Source organism: Plecotus auritus, assembly GCF_963455305.1.
Source record: "Plecotus auritus genome assembly, chromosome: 8".
Lineage (NCBI taxonomy): Eukaryota > Metazoa > Chordata > Mammalia > Chiroptera > Vespertilionidae > Plecotus > Plecotus auritus.
In genome coordinates, this window is record NC_137782.1 from 68,822,171 (window position 1) to 68,847,131 (window position 24,961).

The 24,961-nt window shown below is 48.7% G+C and overlaps 1 protein-coding gene across 3 annotated transcripts in view; it reads right to left on the reverse strand.

Annotated features, from left to right (window-relative positions):
• The window catches only part of RASSF2 (Ras association domain family member 2), a 34,735-nt gene extending 22,855 nt beyond the window's left edge, over positions 1 to 11,880 (reverse strand). Inside the window, exon 1 of one of the 3 annotated variants that reach the window (XR_013961486.1) lies at positions 11,548 to 11,880. The gene's annotated coding sequence lies outside the window, so the exon portion shown is untranslated. Of the gene's footprint in view, positions 1 to 10,602; positions 10,740 to 11,547 lie in introns of those variants that run through there. The other 2 variants (XM_080685416.1, XM_080685417.1) reach the window with 2 other exon arrangements.
• Positions 11,881 to 24,961: the final 13,081 nt, after the last annotated feature.

Below are 24,961 nucleotides of genomic sequence, written 5' to 3' on the forward strand. Positions count from 1 at the left end.
ACCTAACTCTTCCCACAAACTGTCCCCACTGCCCCTGAGCTGTGGTGGGGGTTGGGAGGTAGGGACAGGAGCTCACCCCTCAGCCTGTCCTTCCTTCCAATACTTCCCACTGCACAGAAACCATCCCTCTGGTGTTTCTTTTCCCTCCTGAACCTGGAGTCTCCTCTCTTTGGACCCCCAGCTGCCACACTGAGCCTCTCCTGCAAATATTCTCATTATCATTATTTTTTTGAGGGAGGGAGTGGGTTCAGAAGCCAGCCCAAGGAAAATCTAGAAGCACAGTCAGTCCGCAATGAGGATTCCTAGAAGCACAGCCCAAAATGAGGGTTCTTGTGCACGTGATTACTGAGGAAATGCTTTCAGGAGAACCCATTAAGGGAGCGAGGGAAGCAGGACCGGGAGTGACATGGGCCCAGCTGGAGTCCAGCCACAGCCTGATCCCATGGGAGCTGCAGGGTGTGAATAACTGCACAGTTGTCCCACCTTCAGACAAGCAGGCCAGGCCTTTGTACCCAGTGCCAGTCAGTCACCGACTCCAGGCCAGCCCTCGGAGGACAGGCTGAGCTCCCAGGCATTTCCCTGCAAGAGCAGTTCTGAGGACTAGGGAGCAGCTAAGGCCCCCCATAGTCAACACCCACAACATGCAGTAGATACAGGGGATCCTGGTGGGTACCAGCATCGTTCACTACCTGCCCTATGTCTGGGCTTGAAGCAGCTCCTGGCTTTGTCACCTTCTCCCACACACCCTCAGGCTGGGAGGAAACAGCTGCCCACACAGAATAACCAGGTGCAGTGAGGGGCTGAGCTGTAGGAACGGAGAATAGACTTGCCCAAGCTCTGGACCAGTCAAAACCCTGAAGTTATTGCAGGAAGGACCCCTTCCTCTTCCTTCTCACAGACCTCCTACTCACAGGTGCTTCCAGCCTCCCACTCCAGGCCTCCCAGATAAATGGAAGTCACCAGCTCAGCTTCCTGTGAAGAGGGCAAACATCAAATCTCAAGAAACTCAAGCAGGTGGGAAAAGCCATCCAAAACTCGCTTCAAAAAATGGTAATAAATTAATAAAATAAAACTTGCTCCAAAGAGTAGACTCTCCTCTGTTCCTAGCTCTTGGTTCCTCCAAGCTCCAGTGCCCTCACTCCCATTCTGCCAGGGAGCCCGGAAAACACAGGCAGTTAATCGGGTGTCGGAGCATCCCCGGGACTCGGGCTAATCGCTATACAGTTCCAGGCCCAGAGACAAAGTGGCTCTCAGCTCACTTATCATCTGGGAAGTCCCGAGGGTGGGGGGCAGGGGGGCGGGGGGCGGGGGAGGCCATAAATGCAGAACAGAAAGGTAGGCAAACCCTGGCAGGAAAGTCCAGGGTGAGATGAAGAACCACCCCCCTTTGGTGGTTTGGGGTTTTTTTTGTTTCCTAAACTGTCTTCCTGGTTGTATAGCAGGAGCCTGGCCCCTCCCCACTCCCACCTGAGCTCCCAGTGTAGGATGGAAGGTGGAGGACAACAGCTAATTTATAGGACACAGGCAATTTCATTGTCTAAGAAAGTATAGCTAGGAAAAGGGCCAGGCTTGAGAAGGGGGGTGCTTTCCACAGAAAAAACTGGGTGCCACCTCACAGGACCACCCCTGACCAGTGAGAGGTCTGTGCACTTGGCAGGGCCTCAGCTGAAACCTAACGGGGAAGGAGGAGCAGCTGACCTTGAGACACCACAGGACATCTCAGAGGTTCTCTTTAGACTCTCCCAAGGTCAGAGGGTGGGGCTGAGGGGAGGCAGGATGGTGACTTAAAATACTAACATCCAGGCTGTAACTCAGACCAATTACATCAGACCCTCTGGGCGGGTCCCAGGGTGAGCATTTTAAAAGCCTCCCCAGGTCCTGCCAATGTACAACCGGGGCTGAGAACCAGCGTGAAATCTGACAGGAATAGAGACCGAGGACACCCAACACCTGCCTCTCAAAGCAGCTTTTGAGTGGAGAGGACAGAATTTTCTAAAAGCAAACTGAGTTTGGCCTTTAACGCCCCCCCCCATAACTAATATTTCAAAGGGGTAAGGGGACAATGCTGAGCCCCCAGAGGGCCAGTATATGCAGGCACAGAGCCAACCCAAAGTGCTCATCACGCAAAGCAAGGCACCACACCACAGAGGCCGGGAAACCAGGAAGCCAGCCCTGGGCCCAGATGCGAAGGAAATGCTGTGCTGACGGGAGCCTGAGACTTCCCTTTTTGGGGCTTTCCCCACCTCTTCCCTGAACTCTGCCTTGCCCTCTGGAGACAATCTGTGTCTCCTGGGTTGGACAAGCACTTTATCGGACACAGTGCTTCGTACTACAATGTTAAAGACCGCCCCAGCCGGTCTCCTGAAGACTCTGCTTTGCAACCAAGCAGCTTTGACAGAGATAGTGCTGGCCCCTCTGCACTTCGGCCCCCTCCTACGGGGGCAGGAAGAAATGTAGATGGCAAACAGGAAACCCCAGCCCTGTTGCCACACGAGGAATGAGACTTGAGCTATGGCCTGGGGCCCTGCCAAGATCTAGAGATTACGAGAGATTCCACCTCCTGATTCCTGAACCCGAGCCTATCCTGGACATGGTCAAAATTCGGGCTGCCTTGGAAGGAAACAGGATGCAATTTTACTTCCTGCCTGCCTGGCTTATTCAATAAAAGGTCCACTTATTGGCCAGGCCCGTGTCCTCTCTGGAACTTGCCCACCCCACTGATCCCTGAACCTCCCTTCCTGAAATGTACCTCCATCCCCTTTCCCACCCTCGGGGGCCAGGCCCCCTGTGATCCACCCACACAGCTCTCCCAAGAACTCTGCTCAGGAAAGGGTCTGAGCATCAAACACCACCAAGGGGAAAGTTAAGGTCAAGTGTGCTGGTGCATGAACTGCACTTTCTCAGCTTTACTGTGACTATGAATAAAAGGCTTTGCCCCTCCCCTCCTCAAAGAATGTCAAGCATCATCCAAGAAGGAAGGGAAAGGCACGTGGGAGAAGGTGGCTTGCCCTGCCTGACCAGAGAGGCACTTACCTGAAGGCAGGTAGAAAAGAGAACTGGCAGACTAGTTGCAGGAGGCCCTGGACACCTGTTCCCCATAAATCAGGAGCAGAACAATCACAGTGTTATTATCGTGCTCCTAATAAGACAACAGATGTGAATAATAGGTAGCTACCATAAACGCTAGCTTACTGCGGGCTCTTACCTGCTCCGACTCATTTAATCCCCACAACCATCCCAGGAAGAAAGAAGGAAATCCCAACATCTGAATAGATGTTTAGAAAGAAGCCCAAAGGCCCATAGCCTCACATCAGAGGATCGGGGTGTTGAAGTGAGACCAAAAAAAGGCATAAAGGAAGTAAAAACTCCAGACAGAAAAAGCTGTGTGTATGTGTGTGAATGCATAAGTATGGATGTGTGAGAGTGTGCGTATGGAGTGTGCATGTGCGTGTGTGTGTGCATGTGCATGTGTGTGTGTGTGTGTGTGTGTGTGCGCGCGCGCGCACTGGTACAATTTAGATTCTGGCTCAGAGAAACCAAAGACCTAGAAAGCTAACTCTCTAATGATATCTACAGACCCCCAGGGAAGGGCATGGTCACATCTGCCTCCCTAAAGCAGCACCTACATCACCTTCAACCAGAGGGGCCCAGCTAAAAGCCAACAGAGTGTGCAATTCCATGTGACTGATAGGACATCATGGGAAGTTGGTGGAGGTGACACTGGCCCTAATGAGGCAAATATGATTAAGCATTCCTTGACCTGCATCTCTCAAGACTGAGGGCCCTTTTACAGGGTAGTTTCGTGTCCTAACTCAGGAATGGCACATTTAGCTCTTCTCCAGCCCAGTAATTACAGGATTTAAGTGGAGACCCATCTGATCGGGGGCCCAGGGCCTGTATCACCCCATGTGCTCAAAGCCCCAACTGGCTCTCTGTGGGTTAGTGTCTCAGCTCTGCAGGGACCTGCGACCTATCTGGGCAGGTGAAGAGGGGCACCTCCTCTTCCCCATTTCCGACCAGCACAGGTTTCTCGGGCCACACTTCCTGTTTACCGAGCTCTTTCTCTAAGACTCATCTCTGACCTCACATCCCCTTCCTCAGGGAACCCCAGCACTGCTTCCTTTTTTGGTGCTATAGGCTGATACGGACCTTGAGTGCCGAGATCTTCGAGTTTCCCCTCCCTGCTACCTGGGGCCAGAACTGGAAACCCAAGAGCCAGGACCACTGGCCTCCTCCAGCTGAGAGGGGAGGTTCCTTGCACTTGAGAAGCAGTCCAGAGGGGAGAGTGGAGGCAGGGTCCCCAGTTCTGAGCCCTCCCCTGGACAGCCACTGGGGGGCATCTTACATCCGCTCCCGTTTAACCTCGTGTACTCCCTACAACTTCATACAGCAGATCCCTCACACAGCAGATCTCTTGCCCCCTCAAATTGCCAGGACAGAGGGCACGTCCAGGGGTTTCCAGAACATTTCCAGGAGACTGAGGGGAAGTTTTCCACAAAACCACATTCACACCCTCCCCTGCTGCCCTGTCCCCTGCTGACTAACCCTGACAGAAAACCAGCACCACGAAAACAGAACTTCTCCTCAAAATAGCCTTCAGAAGCCTCTCCTTCCATTTGTAAACTCTGCATTTCCCCAGCTTTCTGGGAGTGAAAGCAGCCTCCTCCTGGGCAGACAGAAACAGGCAGAGCCAGGCACCAGGTAGAGAAAGCCCTGGAGGGCCCAGCGGTACGTGTCCCTCCCAGACACGGGTGGGCAAACTTTTTGACTCGAGGGCCACAATGGGTTCTTAAACTGGACCAGAGGGCCGGAACAAAAGCATGGATGGAGTGTTTCTGTGAACTAATATAAATTCAAAGTAAAGGAGCGGAGGGGAGAGCAAGAGAACCCTCCGCTCTTTTGGCTCCGCAGGCCGGATAGAACAGCCGAACGGGCCGGATCCGGCCCGCGGGCCGTAGTTTGCCCACAGCTGCTCCCAGACCTACATTCTCTCCTCAACTCAGTGGAGGCCCCGCAGGCCCTCACGGGAGCTCCCGTAATGAGGAAGGTAGAGCATTTCCCACAGAACTAGTTATCCCAGAGCAAAGCCATTTGACCCACCCCTGTGACCCCTGAACAGAGTCATGAACTGGTTTCCTGGTTCTGGGTCCAGAAGCTTCCCAACCTCCTCTCACCACAGACAGGACTAAAGTATACACACCACCTCCCCTGCCTCCCCCCACCCCCCTGCACCTTGAGTCCGACTGCCCTGTCACACACACAACCCAGCACACACACAAGAGAGCGATCCTTGTCCCAGATGTCTGTATGAGCTTTAGAAAGACAGCACCCATTATCTGAGGCTACCACCCATCTCCCCGGAGTATTGGGAGCCTCCCGGACTCTAGCAGTGGACAGCGGACCCTGCCTGTGCACAAACATCCAGCAGCCATATCCACAGCCACCATGTGGGTATTTAGCAGAGTTTGAAACACACAAATAGAAATAGAAAGGTTGACGCTCTCGTTCACAGTCTTCAAGGAAGATGGTTTTCACTTCATTTGGACCTCACTCACTGCAGGAGAGCTGTGAACCCCAAGCACAACTTCTCTATCCCACGCCCGCCCCCCCCCACCCCCAACACATACACACACACAAAAAAAAACACCCTGGGATGAGGCAATCGGCAGCAGTAACATTTTGCCAAACATTATTTCAGAGGCAAACATAAATGGATGACATGATATATTTTATAAAATTAGCATACTGTTTAGGAACCAGCTCTTTAGAAATATATATTTTTTCCATGTTAATATATATACTTCTTTTGTCCTATACTTTTTGTAGCCAGGTAGTATTCCAAAATACATAGATATACCATAATTAACAAGTTTACTATTACTGGACATCTAGTCTCCATTTTTATTCTGGTGGTTATTATTATAAAGAATGCTGCAAAGGACATTGCTGTGCACGTATTCTTCTGCACTTGTCCAATTGAATCCTTAGGGTAGGAATTCCTACAGGTGGAACTGTTGAGCCCAAGACTCCCTTGGGAGGATTGGCAACAAAAAACTGAAGCAGGGATGTTGGATTCTGTCATATAAAAGTCTATTTCTCCACGTGGGCTTTTCTTGGATTCCACTTGGGCGTCTATGACATTGCATAGTAGTTCAGAGAAGTAGGGACTGCCTTTTTCATGAGAAATCATCTCTCCCCTCTGTCCCCATTGTGCTTCCTCTGGGGACACACCATGCCTGTGTGATGATGTGACACTGGTACACAGGAAGGTTGAATTTTTCTGCGTTAATGCCTACTGAATTCCTTGTGCCAGCAGAAAAAGATAGCAAAACCTAGGATGGCCCAGTGCTGGGTGCCCCACCGTGGGCAACACATGTGTGGACACATGAAAGGTTTTCTTTTGTGAAAGGTTTTGTTCTTGTGTGGACAAAGGAAGAATGCAATGGACCCTTCCTAAAGAGACCAAAGGCTAGAAGGGACTTGTGGAGTCATCTAACCCTGTGCCCTGGAGATAGGGAAACTGAAAGACTCATAGCATAAACATTCCAGTAATCTCTAAATGAACCCAGAAGTGTCGCACACACAGTGAATCAGCCAGTTCAGGACAGCGTTGAACATACTCCCAATTTTTTTAATCCTCACCTGAGGATATGTTTTGGGTTTTATTTTTTTTTTTAATATATCTTTATTGATTTCAGAGAGGAAGGGAGAGGGAGAGAGAGAAACATCAATGATGAAAGAGAATCATTGATTGGCTGCCTCCTGCATGCCCCCACACTGGGGATCAAGCCCTGACCAGGAATTGAACCAGTGACCTCTTGGTTCCTGGGTCGACAACAGCTGAGCCACACCTGTCTGGGCATGTTTTGGGTTTTAAAATTGATTTTAGAGAGAAAGGAAAGGGGTGGGGGGTGAGAAACATCCATCAACTGCCTTCCACACACACCCTGACTGGGGATCAAATCCACAACCTAGGTATGTGCCCTGCCCAGGAATGGAGCCCAAAACGGTTTTGGTGTATGGGACGATGTTCCAATCAATTGAGCCACCCGGCCAGGGCTGAACACACTCCAAATTTTGACGCCTAGTACAATTCTTATCCTTCTCACCCTGTGTACGAAACTGGAAATCATGATCTGAGGTCAGCCCAGCCAGCGTGGCTCGGTGGTTGAGCGTCAACCTATGAACCAGAAGATCGCGGTTTGATTCCCAGTCAGGGCACATGCCTGGGTTTCGGGCTCGTGTGGGGAGTGCAGGAATCATCTGGCAATGATTCCCTCATCATTGATGTTTCTATCTCTCTCTCCCTCTCTCTCCCTCTCTGAAATCAATAAAAATATGTATTTTTTTTAAAAAGATCTGAGGTCACATCCCAGCTCACACATGACCAACTGGCTCTCAAGTGCTGATGGAGCACATCTCATCCCAATTCAGTGTTAGTAGCTTGCCATGTTAGTAGCTTGAAATCTGCTGGTGGGTAAATTTACATTACAGAAACCAGCAAATGCCACAAAACACGGCTTATTCACCTCCCTGCAGCGCCAGTTGTTAAACATTCATCAGCACATCACAGGTCAGAATCTAGATGAGAAAACCACGGGCAGTTGACGTGGGTTCCTCACCTAACCTAAGGACAGCATTATAATTCTCCATGGTCCATTATAATTTTCACTCCCAAATCCACCACAGCCCCTTTGGTACTAATCAATGTGCCAGTAAATGTTTGCCTGAATGCTTGCTGTCTGCCAGGCCCCGGGCTGAGCTCACAGCACAATATCCCTGTGAGATAGTTATCAGTTCTGTCTTACAGTTGGGGAAACTGAAACTCAAGAGACTTCCAATGACTTTTTAATTACGACTAAAGCCTCTCTTAGGGTGGTATTCCCCAGATGCTGACCCTAAGATAAGGGTTCAAGGGCCAGTGGAAGGCAGTGAGAAAGTGAACAGGGAAGGGAAGGCAGCCAATGGAGGGAGCCAGTTACCTGTGAGCCAGCAGAGAACATGCCGGCATCCCCAACCAAGAGGTGAGGGAGCTGGAGTGTTTATGCACCTTCTCCCATCAGTCATTGCTCGAGGCCAAAGGAACATGGGAAGGGTGCTGACATTGCTCAGTGCCACCCAGCTAGAAAATGGTAAAATACAATTCAACTCCAAATTCAACACTGTTTTCATTACTCTTAAAGAAATAAGCCATTAATCAAACAAACACTCAAATGAGTGCCACTTACAGGTAAACTTGCTGGTGAAGTAAAGTTTCTTTGTCAAAGCACTTTGGGTTGACATGACCAAGGAAAGCACAGGGTATCTTTTTACCAATTTCTATCAGTAGAATAGAAAAAGCCCTTCTAAGTTACTTTGCTCATCCCTCGGGAACAGGCCAAATGCCCTTCCCCACCCGCTTCTCCTGTGAGAGGCTGCCCTCTCAGGTTCAGCCACAATTGCCTTGGGCAGGAGTCCTGAGCCCCAAGCTGTCATCATCCCAGCAACTGCATCAACCTGTGATTACAGGCTTAATCTGCCATCCTAGGGATGACCAAGAGTGACCCCTTGGTCCCCCAGCCAGTCGAGGCTGAAGACTGTCCCTGTTTTCTGTACCCTGCTTTCCCTCTGCCTCCTGTCCCATCCCCACCCCTCAAGGTCCTTCACGGGAACCCACAAGCAGGCCAAATAAATAAAACCACAATCATGGGTCTGTGGGAGCATAACCCATCTTAAGGATTTATTTTAAATTCTTCTGGAGAGGCAGGGAGGTGTTTAAATAGGACAGTGTGTCATTGGGTAAATCACTGCACCATATTGTGACCGGTGGGGGGAGAGGACGGCTGCCCTGGTTTTACAAACCCAGCTATAGCAGTTCTCAGCAACTACGGATAAAGACAGAGACTGGGTGTCTTGTTCCATTCCAACTGCACAGCGGAGACCTGCCCAGTTTTTCACTCTGAGGGAGAGGAGAAGGCAAGGTGGGCAAGTCCCGGAGCTGCTCTTAGAACACCCAGTTCGAATCCCCTTCTCTCCATGGGATTCTCTGGCAATCTGGTCCTGATTCTACACCCCACCTCCCAGTGAGCACACTTCCTGCCAAAGTATCCTAGACAGGACTGAAAGCAATCATCAGGCCAAGGTCCTCTGGTGACAGGACCCCTTTCTGGCCAGCTCCAGAGTCCAGCCTTTGGCACCCCCGCAGGGATGCCAGGATGTGTGCTCCTGGGCATCTCTCTAGCCCACTCTCTCAGCCGTTCCTAAGCAGTTTACACCCAGAAGGCAGACACAAAGCTTGGCTCCAGGGCACCAGGAAATAGACCAAGAAATCCAAGCACAACCAGCAGATGACTGAAAAGTCCCAAGTAGGCCAGTGCATCAGAGAGTTGAGGAGGACTGGGGGATCAAAAACAAGGTGTAGGGTCACCTACCACTCCCAAGATAACACAAATTGGAGAGAATGCCTGAACCCCCAAACAGAAGCCATGCAGAAAAGCAGAGAAGTGAGTTATGGAGCCCCCAGGGCAGCAGGAGACCACCCTCAGGAAGGTGGGGTGCTGCCAGCTAGAGATGCAGCAGGTGTAGGTACTGCATATGCCCTGGCCCACTCAGCCTGGTGAAGGTACACTCCACCTTCCCTAGGAGGAGGGCATGACTGGGAACCCCAGATCCCCTGACCTCCTCTCAGCCAGGCTCCCCAAAGGTGCCCCACACCATTCTAACAGATTTCACCAGCATAAAAACGAAGCCAGAGGAGCATGGGATATGTGTAGGCTGCACCACAAAGATTATCCGATCTCCCCAGTTCTCCACCTCTGCTCTCCCATCTTCTGAAGCAGGAGCAGGAGTCACCTCCAGCCTCTCCAGCACAGAGACCCCCAACCTGTACCAGCTCAGACTCCCAGGTCTCCCGCAGGCTGCTTGCTATGCCTCCTTCTCCCAGGGCAAGAACTATTCTCTTTCCAAAATACCCCACCTCTCTGAGCTCAGCCATCATTTGAGGCCCTCCCTGTTCTATCTACCCCGCCTCCTCCCACCCCCCGCCCCCCAGATTCCCTGCCCAAGCTCCTAGGCATCAGTTGGCCTGTCTAGAGGAGAAAGCACAGCTGGTGCACAGACTCATGGCCCCACTCCAGGGTCTCTGTTCTCAAATGGGCACCTCCCATGCCAACTCCACACTTTGGCCCTAGGACACTACATTTGGACACAAGCTAAAAAGAAAGAACTCTCCTCAAACAACCCAATAAATATGTCTTAGTCATGAGAAGTGTCTTTAATTTCTCAGACCACCTGCAGAAAAAGTTCCCCGTAAGTAAATGAGGACTGGTAAGTACAATCATTCCAACCCCAGATTCCTCATCCAGATAATCTGGAAAGAAGGCTCCTGGCTCTGGCTGAGGCAGCTGCTTCAAACAATCATTGTTTCTAATTCTTTCCTCCCATTGTGCTAAGATCAACTGTGGCAGGAACTGAGTCCCGCTCCAGGGCAAATGGTTACTTGTCAGCTCACTGGTTCAAACGTTCATTCATTACAAGTAAGGTACTCGCTATAAACCTGGCCGGCTCTAGAAACAGCCTCTGTCCTCTGGGAGAACACGTTCTAGGGGCCCAGATTCCGATCACCTGGGAATGAAGTGCATGACAGCCTGGAGAAACCGCCTGCTCAGTTCCTCCTGTCACGGAGGTGCAAAGGTGCTGCGAACAACCCAGGACCCACAGAGCGCCCTAGGGCAAGATGGGACCCTGGGCCTCCCCGTCAGGCCACGGCGCCGCTCGGCTGTCCCCGGCTTCTCCCAGTTTAGAAGCTGAATGCAAAGCAGGCGCTCGAAATGCAGAAGTGGCCGCGTCCGCCCAAGGCACCTGCCTCTCTCGGGCGCGGAGGACGAAAAGCCGAGGTCCCCTACGACCTCAAGCACTAGCTACGGAGGCGGGCGGGAAGACCGCAAAGGGGAAGTGTCCCGAGGACCAGGGGCCCCTGAGCACCCGGAGCCCTTGGGGAGGCAGAGGGAGCCCGAGTGGGGGGAGGGGGAGGAGGGGTGGCTGCAACCCGCCTGTGAGGAACTAAGTGTTCATTGGGCCGGGAAGGAGAGGACCGGATTGGAGTCCGGGCACTCACCAGGGTTGTGGGGGCCTCCCCTCTCTGCACCTGCTGCCCTGCCCCACCTCGCCAGGGAGTCCCCGGGACCCCGGGGATGGGGCGGAGGAGCCTTCCAGCCGCCGCCCAGGTTGCGGAGAGAAGGAAGGACACCCCCCCCCCCCCCGGCTCGGGCGGGAGGACGAACTTGGAGCCACAACTTTCTCCGGCCGGAAGACAGGTCGGCTGGGGTTCCACGCCTACGCAGTCCCTGGGGAGTCCACACCCCCAGAAACCCTACGGGAACCCCCAGCGGTTGGGGGAGGAGACGGGGGCAGGCGAGGAGAGAGGGGCTGACCTGGACCAGGCCGTGCGGGAAAACTTTCGGGGAGGCGGAGATTGGCATGGGAGAGAGGACCGCGGGGACCCCGCACCTGGCATTCCGCGTGCTGAGCCCAGAGCCTGGCCCCCACGCCCCGCGCCCAGAGCCTTGCCTGCGTTCCAATCCCGCAGCATCGCGCGCGCCGCGGAGACCGTGGAGTTGGAAGTGGGGTGCCGCGGCAGGGGGGCTGCTCCAGCCTGGGCCTCGGTCAGCGTTCAGCGGGTTCGGATCAAATCCGGCGGGGCGGGGCAGGGCTGGCGACCGCCACGAGATTGGGGGTCGGACGCCCCGCCCTCCTCGCTCCCTCTCCGCCCCTCCTCGCTCTCTTGCCCGCCCCAAAGCCTTTATCTTCCCCTATCCGGTTTGATCATCCTCCCTCCACTTATTTCCAGAGCTCTCCATCTCTCCCCACACCCCTCTACCCTCGCCTTTCTTCCTCTCCTTCTCTCCCGCTTTCCCCCCCTTCTCCCCTTCCCCTCCCCCCGGGGGCGGAGCTTCTCCCCTCCCTCCCAGACAATGGGGTGGCTGAGCGTCCCCTCCTTCCCCGCCTTTGAGTCAGGACTGGGACTGTCAGTGCCTCTTCCGGGCTCTGGGGGGCAGGGGGAGGGGGTGAGTGCGTGGAGGGGGTTAGTGTGCGAGGGCGGGGAGGCAGAGCTGGTTTCCCTCCCCCATTCGCTCTGCCCTCTCCAAGAGGGATGGGGTCTTGGCCCCGCGCTGTGACAGCCACTCCCAGGGAAGAGTCACGCTGTCCAGGGAAGCCCACCTCGAGCACCCCGGATTTCCCAGGCGAGGATGTAGGATTTTTTTTTCCTCCTAACACACAGGCTTATTCCAAAAAGGGGTTGAGCCGAGCAGGAGCTAAGCCAGGCCCCTTCGACTTCGCGGGCTGGCAGACGTGACAATAATGTGAAGGAGGCCAAGTGTCTTTGTCCACCTCTCACCTCCCCCTCTTATCCATCCCTGGACCTCCAGGGGCTCTCAGTGCATAGGAAGCCCTAGAACATCTCAGCTACCCCGAAGCGGGTGGGGCGGGAGGGGTGGGGGAAGACTTATCTGTTTCTTCCCTATTTTCAGAATTCTCCTCCCACACGCATACCCCAATTCTGAAGAATCAGTCCCCACGCCAAAAGGGAAGGGGACCTAAAAGTGGATGGGTAGCCAACCCCTAAGATAGAGCAGGATCAGCTCATCCCTCCTGAAAGCCAAACATTCTTCACTAAATTCATTGTTTGGATCTTGGAATGTGTCTCCCTTAGAAACAATGTTATACATGGTGATCTGCTTCCCAGGCCAGCCACAAAAGTCTTTTGAACCTAAAGCAGCTGTAGGGTGGTGCTGAAAACTGTGTCAGCTACCCAGGAACAAGGAGGCCACTGACCGACCAGCTTTTTCTACAGGAAAAAAAAAAATCTGGTTCTTTCCCCTTGAGCTAGGAACACAAGGCTCTCCCATGAAGTCCCACTACTGTGTATTAGTTAAGTTAACCTGAGTACCCCCAGGGGAATGTATTCTGAGAACATAAGGGTTTCCCTATAGCCTCCGGGTCAGGATTACAGGAAAGGCTTAGTAAGAGGCAAATCAAGAGCCTTAGAGGGCTTCTAGTAACACAGGAAGTCTTCTGTTAGGGGCCAGCTCTTCCCTTTCATCATAGACAGGCCTTTCCTGCACCCTAGACACATGACAAAGGATGGCAATTACTTTAATCACTGGGGCTTGGAGTTCCCCTGTTGAAGAAAGCCACCAGGTGAAGCTAGAATTCCTGAGTCGCTAGTCCTAGCTCTCAGAACAGTAACTCATTGGCCCAGCTTGGGTCAGGTGACCATGCTATGCCCAATCAACTAGAGACAGGGGCGGGCTTAACTTGTTCAAACTAGACTGCTAGGAATCCTAGCCATATACTCTGCTTAAAACAAAATCCACTCCCCTCCACTGATACTCTCCATGGTGGTGAATAAATTGATCAATTGATTAGTTCAAGACACCAGAAACCGTCTTTCTTTTCATCAATTTCCCCATATGGGAGCCATAGGAGAGAAAGGAATCTTTCAAGGCAATATAGGGACAATACATCTGTAACAAGGATAATATTTTGCAAACTAATACATTGAAGACTCCCCCATCCCCCTTAAACCCTGCTTCTTGCAGCCTTCCACCCCCAGGGACTGGGCCAGGAGGCACATGGCCTCAGGAAAGCAGCAGATAAGCATTGCCTAGAACCAGTCATTTAATAGAAATGCAATGCAAACCACAGAAGAATTTGAAAACTTTTTAGCCGCATTAAAAGTAGTAAAAAGAAACAAGTGAAATTAATTTTAATATGTTGTATTTAAACCAAACATTACCATATCAATGTGTAAACAATATAAAGAAATCTTCATGAGGTATTTTATATTCTATTTTTCTAACAAAGCTAAAATCAGGTGTGCATTTACACATATCTCAATTCGGACATTAAATTTTCATCAAAAATACTTGACCTGTATATAGGGTTTATAAAAGTTCTACTTGAGCCCTAACTGGTTTGGCTCAGTGGATGGAGCGTTGGCTTGCAGACTGAAGGGTCCCGGGTTTGATTCCAGTCAAGGACATGTACCTTAGTTGCGGGCACATCCCCAGTAGGGAGTGTGCAGGAGGCAGCTGACTGATGTTTCTAACTCTCTATCCCTCTCCCTTCCTCTCTGTAAGAAATCAATTATATATACTTTAAAAAAAAAAAAAAAGTTCTACTTGAAAAAGTAGAAGTTTCTCGATAACTGAATTAAGTATTTGTTTTTTAAATTTAAGTTTTAATTAAGATTACATAAACTTAAAATTCAATTTCACATTTGAATTTTTAGTCACATTTCAAGTGCTCAGTAGCACATGTGGCTAGTGGCTACCATATTGGGCCTGCACAAGTTTACGAAGCAAGGACGTCACTGTTTAGCAGAACAGAAGGGGAAATGTCAAGCACAGCCAGACAGAAAATTATTTTCCAAATTCCTTTATGTCCCCCTATAACATCTCAAGAGGAAGCTTTTGCCAGTAGGTTCTATTTTATGTCTGAGTAGAAGGAAGCTATGCAGAGAAGAAGTGGGTGTCCAAAGCTCACTCTTCTGTTCCCAATAGATTCTAGGAGAAGGGAGGAAGCAGGGGACACAAGCAGATAGAAATGCCACATCTACTCGGTTTGTGGCCTTCGATTAGAGTGAAGATGTATGTTGAGGGGTGAATGGAGTTCTGGGAATAGAAGAGAGAAAGATTGCCACACTGGCTGTTCTCAGGCACTGACCAAGGGGAGGAGGCAGCCTCACTAAGGTCAACTTAGTGGATCACCATGGCTACACAGAGAGAGGGCCTGGGTTTAGCTTTCTGGGGTCACTTCACAATTCCTGCATGGCATAGACATGATGCAGAAGTTCCCACTGCTCCCAAAGACCAGAAGCTTCAGAGGGACACTATATTGTGAAGCATGGGCCTTCCATAGGGCCTGTTTGGGTTCCCTCAAAAGCAGAACCTGAGACAAAGACATGGGTGCAGGTTGTTTACTTAAAAGTTGATCCCAGAAAGCAAGAAAATGAGACAGGCAAGGAGAAGAAGCTAATAAAGGATGCACAACTGGGGCTCCATCCCTCTGGGGACCCTCTCAGGACCCTCTGAGGAACTGTGTAAAATTAGTCTCAGAATTGTCCTTTCTATAGGTCAGGGGGGCTGGGGCATTTATCTGCTGAATCTCACCCCTCACCAGCTGAGGTTTACTCCTGGGAATGTTTTATTTACCTCTTCTTACTTCCTGGCTGTGTGAACATCTTTGGCCTCCAGAAAACATTTGAGGCAGAAGAGCAGCCACTGTCATTGGCACTTGAGGTGGGACTAGTTGTTGTGCATAGAGCTACCCTCCACAGCTATGCAGGGAAGAGAAGTGGGCCGAAGGGATGTGATACAGAACACACAAATCATTGGCTCTAAGACCAGCATGGAAAGGGCATGTTGACCGTGGAGGCTAAGGCAAGCACTGGCAGGAGAACATGATGGGAACTCAGAGGGAACGTGTCTGGATTCAGCCTGGAGATGATTGGGTGGGTTAAAGCTCTTATACCATAGGTACCTAAGTAGACTCAGGAGATTTATTTATTTATTTATTTTTTTAATATATTTTATTGATTTTTTACAGAGAGGAAGGGAGAGGGATAGAGAGCTAGAAACATCGATGAGAGAGAAACATCGATCAGCTGCCTCCTGCACACCCCCCACTGGGGATGTGCCCGCAACCAAGGTACATGCCCTTGACCGGAATCGAACCCGGGACCCTTCAGTCCGCAGGCCGACACTCTATCCACTGAGCCAAACCGGTTTCGGCAGGAGATTTATTTTTTTAGATTTTTCCTCCTTCAGTTAAAGAATAAACAGGGGCTAGTGAAAGAAAGGAGAGCAAAGGATCCAAAGTACATGGCCTTGACTCATTTATTTCCAGCCAATATATCTTTTTTCACATAAAATATTTGGTAGAGAACCTTAAGGCTAAACTTTCTGGGTAGTTATCCACCTAAACAAAGTAGCTGAACTGTGTTTCAAATTAGATGGGAGATTTCATTTAATTTTTCTAGGAATCCATTCAAGTTTCCTTAACCCCAAGGTTACATTCCATCAAAGTTCCCCCTCCATTTCTGATTGTACTGAAATATTAATTACTTAGTGTGAAAATGTTACCCTCTCATAACACAGATTGAGTATGCATTCAAAATTATATTGATAGATATTTACTGGACAGCTGTGGTATGCAAGGTGTCATGGTAGGCATGGGGAAGGATAAGAAAAATAAGAATCATGGAGCCAAAAAAAATATTAGGCAGCATCTCATTTAACATCATTTGATGGGCTCAGAAACTGAAACTTAGAGAAATCAACTCACTACACCATTTGGTTGCAAGACAGAAGTCATTTGAGCCAGCCTAAGTAAGAGAGCTTGATTTTAAAGAACAGTTTCTTACATGACTGATGAGAAAGAAGTAAGCCAGGTCCAAGGGCTACAGTATGGTGAGATAATATGCTTAAGTATTAAACACATACACACACACACACATGTCTGGCTTCAGGAGAAGAGCCTTCCTGAACCCCATGTTACATCAGGGAGTGCAGGGGAGATGGATGCTGAATGAAAAAAAATGCGTAGACATAGAACACTGCAACGAAGCTACAGAATGAAGGAAAGTCCGTGAGAGGCTAGTGGCTCTGCAGTCTCTGTTTAACATAGGAAAGGCTAAACCACCGCAGACACACACACACACACACACACACACACACACACACACACACACACACATCTGTGCATTATTCACAGCTTCCAATGAGCCAGAGAAAGACTTCTTGCTAACACTTGAGAAAGACTTTGTCTTGGATAAATGAAAATTGAGACCAATGATTTTCTCATGAATTTAATAACTTGATTTTTAAAAATCACCTCTAAATAATAATTCAAAGTAAACTTACAAGTACATGAGAAAAAAAATCCAAGACTATGGAAAGAGGAGCAATATAAACCACCGTGGCTCAGGAATGAAGTGAAAGAGAAAATAAATCATCATAGACATGAAGGACCCAATGAAGCATCAAAATGCTAGTGAAAATTCAGCTAAGAACATGGAAGGTAGACTTCAGAAAAATGAACACAATAATATGCAGGATGGCAATGAATTTGAAAATAAAAAGAAGAAATAATAGATATAGAACAAAGACCAAGGAAATCCAACATATGTATAATTGGCATCCAATTATATACAGGGTATCCCTCAAAATGTATGCACACTTTAACAGCTGATAGCTCAATTTTGGAAATGAAATGTATTTTAATAAACACTGCCTTTATAATTATTCAGGGTGTATGGATACATTCTTTGGGAACACCCTATACATTTAAAAAACTTTTCTAAAACAAAAGAACTTGAATTTATAGACTGAAAGAACACACTATGTTCTGAGAGAATGGATATAGTTTTTTCATCCCCCTAAGTCTTTCATCAGAATGTAAGTTCCATGAGGTATGGGGACAGGGATTTTTGTTCTATTTGTCACTGCAATGTCCCTAATGTATAAAATAATGCATAGCACCTAGGAACTCCCAATAAACATTCATTGACTGAATTGCTGAAGAAACTGACACACACTATTAGTGTTACCACACTGCAGGGATAAAGATTCCTCTGGTTCCCCAGCAGAAAGGTCAAACCACCGATTTAAAAAAAAAAAAAAAAAGTAGGCTGGCTAACGACTTCAGTACCAAAACATTCAAAGCTAAGAGACAATGTCATAAATGGCTATAAATAAAGAACCATAGTGTCCTTAGAGAAAGAAAACATGACCAGGAACTATATGTCATCACAAACTGTCATTTCAAATCTAAAAACATGCAAATATTTTCAAAATTACAGAAATTCAATCACCTTAAAGAAAATAACAAAAGACCAAGTTTGGAAAACAAATGAATAGAGAAACAGGCTAAAGCAGCAAAGTGGGCACTGAATACATTTATATTTGAGATTGTAGGTAAAACAACTACTGGGATTAAGGTTAAAACACAACATAAATATATAAACTCTTCTGATGTAGAAGTTATAAAACCAATGAAGGTAGGAATTTGTTCATTAGTATTCAGATTTCACTTTTTATAGGAGGGGAATAAAAAGATATGTTTAAAGTAAATAGCCCAGGAGAAACCAAGATGGTGGCATAGGTAAGCACCTAAACTGCTGCCACACACAACAATTTCAAAACTACAACTAAAAGACAGAACGGACACCATCCAGAACCACAGGAAAGCTGGCTGAGTGAAAATTCTACAACTAGAAGGAAAGAGAAAAGCTCACAGAGAATTGGAGGTACGGCAAAGGGTCTTTGTGCGCGCAGAGAGGAAGGGTAGCTGAGAGCCTGGCTGACTTTCTTTGGCAGAAGGAGGAAGAAAGCCCCCGACCGCACTGAACCCCAGTTCTGACTGCACTGAACACCCCAGTCCTGGGCGAAACCCCATGGACCCAGGCTCATACAGGGGGAGTCTGGACTGTCAGGTAGAGAGAAAGGTACCCGGAGACTCGGAGACCCGGGGGAGACCCGGGGGAGCCCCGGCAGGCAGGGTTCTGGAGGCGCGCGCCAGTGTGCACAAAGGCTGCGGAGGTTGCCACAGGCTTTCCCTAGCAGAAGGGAGTCCGTAGCTCCTGACTGCACTGAACCCCAATTCTGACTGCACTGAACCCCAGTTCCAGGCAAGCCCCTGGGGATCCACGCTCTTGTGGGGGGAATCTGGACTCTCGGGTGGAGACTCAGGAGCCGGGGAAGGCAGAGGTCTGCAGGCGTGCACGCCAAGGGCAAGGCTGACTGGAAGCCAAGACTGTCTGCTCCGACCTGAGACTCCACCCCATCCAAGCTGAGCACAGAGGCTATTGCAATTTGGCAAGTCTAATCCTATAAGGCTGTCTCCAGCACCGAACTTCTCCCAGCGTAGACACAGCTGATCCTTACAGCCAACTGGCCTGGAGGTCAATTCCTCCCAGTGATACCAACAACAATCAAGACTTAACTACAACAAGGCTGTACACACAGTCCACAAAGGGGTGCACCAAGTGTGTCCACCTCAAGTTAACTGGGGAGGCCGACCCACTGGGCTATATAGGAAACCTAGCACACAAATCTACCCTACCAACTCAGGGAAGCAGTGAAAATGCGGCGTCAAAGAAACAGATCACAAACGAAAGAAATGGAGGAAAACAAACGACTGGATATAGAATTCAAAACCACGGTTATAAGGCTTTTCAAGAATATCCTAGAAAAGGCCGATAAGGATAACGAGACCCTCGAAGATATGAAAAAGGACCAACTAGAAATTAAACATACACTGACTGAAATAAAAAATATTATACAGAGACCCAACAACAGACTAGAGGAACACAAAAATCAAGTCAAAGAATTGAAATACAAAGAAGCAAAAAACACTCAACCAAAAAAGCAAAAAGCAAAAAAAATCCAAAAAGTTGAAGATAGTGTAAGAAGACTCTGGGACAACTTCAAGCGTACCAACATCAGAACTATGGGGGTGCCAGAAGAAGAGAGAGAGCAAGATACTGAAAACCTATTGGAAGAAATAATGACAGAAAACTTCCCACACCTGGTGAAAGAAATAGACTTACAAGTCCAGAAAGCGCACAGAACCCCAAACAAAAGGAATCCAAAGAGGACCACACCAAGACACATCATAATTAAAATGCCAAGAGCAAAAGACAAAGAGAGAATATTAAAAGCAGCAAGAGAAAAACAGTTAATTACCTACAAGGGAGCACCCATACGATTGTCAGCTGATTTCTCAACAGAAACTATGCAGGCCAGACGGGAGTGGCAAGAAATTTTCAAAGTGATGAATAGCAAGAACCTATAACCAAGATTACTCTATCCAGCAAAGCTATCATTCAGAATTGAAGGGCAGATAAAGAGCTTCACAGATAAGAAAAAGCTAAAGGAGTTCATCACCACCAAACCAGTATTATATGAAATGCTGAAAGGTATTCTTAAAGAAGAGGAAGAAGAAAAAAGTAAAGATAAAAATTATGAACAACAAATACATATCTATCAACAAGTGAACCTAAAAATCAAGTGAATTAAAAACCTGAGGAACAGAATAATCTGGTGAATATAATAGAATCAGGGGCATAGAAAGGGAGTGGACTGATAATTCTCAGGGGGAAAGGAGTATGGGGGGTTCAGGAAGAGACTGGACAAAAATCATACACCTATGGATGAGGATAGTGGGGGGGAGGTAAGGGCAGAAGGTGGGGTGGGAACCCAGTGGAGGGGAGCTATGGGGGGAAAAAGGAGAAACAATTGTAATAATCTGAATAAAGATTTATTTAAAAAAGAAACAAAAAAACAAAAATAAATAAAGTAAATAGCCCAGGTAATCTTACCTAATAATAGCCAAACATGCTAATTGACCTTACCTTCACGACGCCTAAAGCCAATCAGGACTGAGTATGCAAATTAACCCAACAAAGATGGCGGTTAATTTGCACATGGGGCCACCAAGCAACGGGGGCAGGGTGGGACGCTTGCATCGTCTCCATGGCAACGACGCAGGCATTCCGCCCCACCCCCCACTGCTCTGGGCCTCTGAGCAGCACAGGAAGGTGGAAAGGTGGCTCCAGCCAGAGTGAAAGCAGTGCCAGCAGCCAGGGAAAAGAAGGCCCATTCTGGCACGAATTTTCGTGCATCAGGCTTCTAGTAGAGATATAAAGTTGTACAAGTACCCAGATAGTGCTTTTCAGCTGGGTGGGGGTGGAGGGAGGGTGCCTGCATCACTGGTGGTCTTGAAATTTGAGCGGCACTGATGTCATTTTGTGTTTTGGGATCAAAGAAAATGAGCAAACTGCAAAGCGCTCAACAGACAAAGAAGATTTGTCTCATATAAAAACATTCATTCATCCCCATGGAGAAATAAAGCACTGGAACTAACAATAGTAATAACCAACCAAAACTGTGGAGAAGGGAGGGGAGGGGAAGAGAGGAGAGGAAAGAAGAGAGCTGGGATAAAGTAGAAGCACACTGATTCAACATCACTTGTGGAGAGTCAAAGGATATTGTCTTAAAAAGATTAACTAAATTATATAGAAATTTGAGTACTCTTTTGTACTATTTGAATTGTTTCATATGCATATATTGACTAATCAAAAAATTTAGAAAGATAGTCCTATGAGGTGCAGGAAGTGGTGGGCTGATAGTGAAGCAAGTCAGTTAGATGCTGGTAAAGATTTCTTTCTTTTTTTAAAAAATGTTTTATTGATTTTCAGAGAGAAAGAAACATCAATCAGCTGCCTCCCACTCACGCCCCAACCAGGAACCAAATCTGCAACCTGACTCTGTGCCCTTACCAGAATTGACCTTTCAATGTACAGGACGAAGCTCCAACCAACTGAGTCACACTGGCCAGGGCACTGGTAGAGATTTCTGAAGTGTCCAGCATGTTGCCTCTTCAATAGAGTTATATCCAGAAGGATGGCAGTGGACAATAAGACCCTCAGATTTCAGGACAGTTTGGGATCTGAAAGTGGAGAACTATGCCACTTTCTATCAGGCACCTGGAGTAACCTGGCACCCATGGCATGGGGGCTACCTAGGGCATCTTCAGGAGGGGAGGGACCTAGGCAGACCCAGGAAACTCTGGGGGCTATAGAGGGCATGGGAGACAGCCATCATTTTTATACCCCAGGAGGGCATGGAAGTCAGATGGGAGAAAGCTGAAGGACCTGAGGACATATCACAGTTGAGACAAGAGGACCCACAAAAAGGAAGTGGTCTGGGCCATGCCAGGGACCACGCTGGAACTCAGACATGTTGAGGGAGTCAGGGTGGAAGGATGCTGTACCCAGAACCAGCATGACACCCACCAGGACCAGATGCCTGCTCCCACCCCCAACTGCCAAGATGCTCTGTGACCCTGCCACTACCAGCAGCAGCAGCAGCAGCAGCAGCAGCAAAACTGAAATGAGACCCAGGAAGGTGGGGATGGGCAGACAGAAAAGAACATTTCAGAATTAACCGAGTTTAACTTAAAATGACCAAGTTTACCCTAAATTAACCAAGATGTTTTGTGCTCTAGACAAATGAAGGCAGAGAGTAGAAACTAATTTGTGTGGGTTTTTTTTTTTAATTTCATGTGTATTCAAAGCATTTGACTTAAAAATTCAAGTAAGAGAATGAGAGAAATGCTTTAAAATCTTTGCTGCTTAGAGTGTGGTCCTTGGACCAGCAGCATCAACATCATCTAAGAGTTGGCTATAAATACAGAAGAACCAGGTCTCAGGCCATGTTCAAGTTTAACGAGATGGCCAGGTGCTCTGTGTACGTGCTAACGGTGGAGACCACCTGCTTTAATACTTTCAGGTGCTACACGGAAGCACCTTGGATAGTGTAGCACCTGAAAGTAGGAGACCCTGCTAACGGTTCTCAACCTGTGAGTCGCGACCCACAGGTTGAGAACCGCTGCTGTAGAGCTCCCCAGGGTGGGCAAACTTTTGACTCGAGGGCCACAATGGGTTCTTAAACTGGACCGGAGGGCTGGAACAAAAGCATGGATGGAGTGTTTGTGTGAACTAATATAAATTCAAAGTAAAGGAGTGGAGGGGAGAGCAAGAGAACCGGATAGAACAGCCGGATCGGGCCCGCGGGCCGTAGTTTGCCCAAGGCTGGCCTAAGACCATCGGAAAATACAGATATTTACATTACGATTCATTAACAGTAGCAAAATTACAGTTATGAAGTAGCAACGAAAATAATTTTATGGTTGGGGGTCACGGCATTAGAAAGGTTGAGAACCACTGGCCTAGGAAGATAAGATTAGGTGTATGAGGAGAGCCCTCAGGAAGGAGGTGACATCTGGGTTGAGTCTTAGAAACTGAGCAGGAGTTGCTTAGATGGAGAAGGACATTCCAGGCAGAGCTACAGCAAGTTCAAAGCCATGAAAAGCCTGGTTGGTCAGAGAACAGCATGTGGTCCAGTGTGGCTGGAACAGAAGGTGGGAAGTGAGAGGTGTTTTATGTTCCACTTTTGCAGCCAAAAAAGAAAACTCAAGACCAGTCGAGGTCCTTGGTTCCTGCAGTGTTTCAAACACAGCTGTCCTGCCCCTCCCTAACGTTGGAGGTTGTCCAAACTGCAGGGCCAGAAAGGGAGCCAACACCTCCTCTCATGGAGATGCAGCCCGGCTGAGAGGAGCCAGCTGGGGTAAGTTTCTTGGAGGATAGATATGATTACTGGGCCAAGAAGCCTCTGGAAGGAGCCAAGGAAGGGAGGGCAGGACAGCCAAGCCAGCGGGACTGGCCCATGGGCCTCTTCCAGGCTTCGTGAGACACTGACCCTCCGCCCAGAGCTGGCCAGATCTCTGCAGTTGCAAAGCCAGTGTTCAGGGCTATCGCCCAATGTCACCTCTTTGAGACCTTGACAGCCCCTCCTGCCTGGCCCTGGCCCACCCCATCCTCTCCGTGCACAGAAATGAAAGTTCGGCATGTTCTCTCCCACACTCTCCCTAATCACTTTGCTATGGAGACTTCCCAGATGCAGCAAGCAGCTCCACGCCTTCTTGCTGTGCCCCTGATTGAGAACAGGCCTGGGCTGTCCAGGCCTTCCAACAACCTTAACCTCTTCCTCCCCAGACCCAGGCCATCTTGAAATAGCTAATTTACTAGACAGAGAATGTAACTTCCAACGTCCAGTCAACTGGCTCTTGTGCTGTGAAAATAGTGCCCAGGCAAGCAGGGAGGAGGGCATAGGGAGATGGGCACAAGATTAGGTGGGAGGGGTCAGGTCATGCCTTGTATTGTAGGCTACAGTGAGGAGGTTGGGGTTGCATTCATATAGCGATGAGATGCCCTTAGAATGCTTTATTACATTGATTAGACCTTACACCTTTGTGGGAGAAGCCAAGGAGGTAACACCTGGAAGAAGACTGTTGGAGATCAGAAAAAAAGTCACAAAACCACAAGCAGGGGAAGTGATGAAGAAATTTACAAGAGGCTGTTGCCTCTGTATTCAGTGGTAAACCTGGGTCAGCCAGCGCAGGCTGAAAAGAAAAACTGGATGAAAGTGGGGACAGGAAAAACGAATGGGAACCCACAAAGACACACCAGAATCCATGCGGACAAACGGAACCTGCATCTATCTTTCACAGCCTGAGGGTGACCTGCAGACACCGGCGCACTCACCTCAGAGCTGCACATGTAGGGAATCCAGCATGAAGAGGAGGAGGTGGTGGCCTGACTGCCCCCACCCCCCTGCTTCCGACACCAATGAGGCCATCCAACAGATCAGGGACCAGGACGGAAGCAGCTGCAGTGGCACGGGACCCTGCACACGTCTTCCAAAAGTAATATCTCCTGCTGCTGCTTGATGTCTCTTTCCAAATTTTGCACAAGTTTCTCTTGTGGCCAACCCTAATCTGGCCCTGTACAGTGAAGGGAATGCTGATAAATGTAACTCCAGCTTAGCTTGGTTGACACAGTACCAGCTCCCATAGACTGGGTGTAGCATAAATTGAGAGCTTTCTCTAATGCTGGTTTTGTTTAATATTCCAAATGCACTCATATAAACTTAGCATTGTTTCTAAATGCTATTTATAAAAATTATATTTGTAGAAGTGATAGCATAGGATTTCTTTGGTCTCAATTTTTACTGAATTTCTTCTTTACTTGATAAGTGCATCTGTCCTTTGTTTATCATTTTGCGATATGCACACTTAAACCCTTTAATGACTATATCATTGACAGTACTTTATTTGCCCTGGCCGGTTTGGCTCAGTGGTTAGCCCGCAAACCTAAGGGTCACTGGTTTGATTTCTAGTCAAGGGCACGTACCTCTGCCGAAACCGTTTTGGCTCAGTGGATAGAGCGTCGGCCTGCGGACTGAAGGGTCCCGGGTTCGATTCCGGTCAAGGGCATGTACCTTGGTTGCGGGCACATCCCCAGTGGGAGGTGTGCAGGAGGCAGCTGATCGATGTTTCTCTCTCATCGATGTTTCTA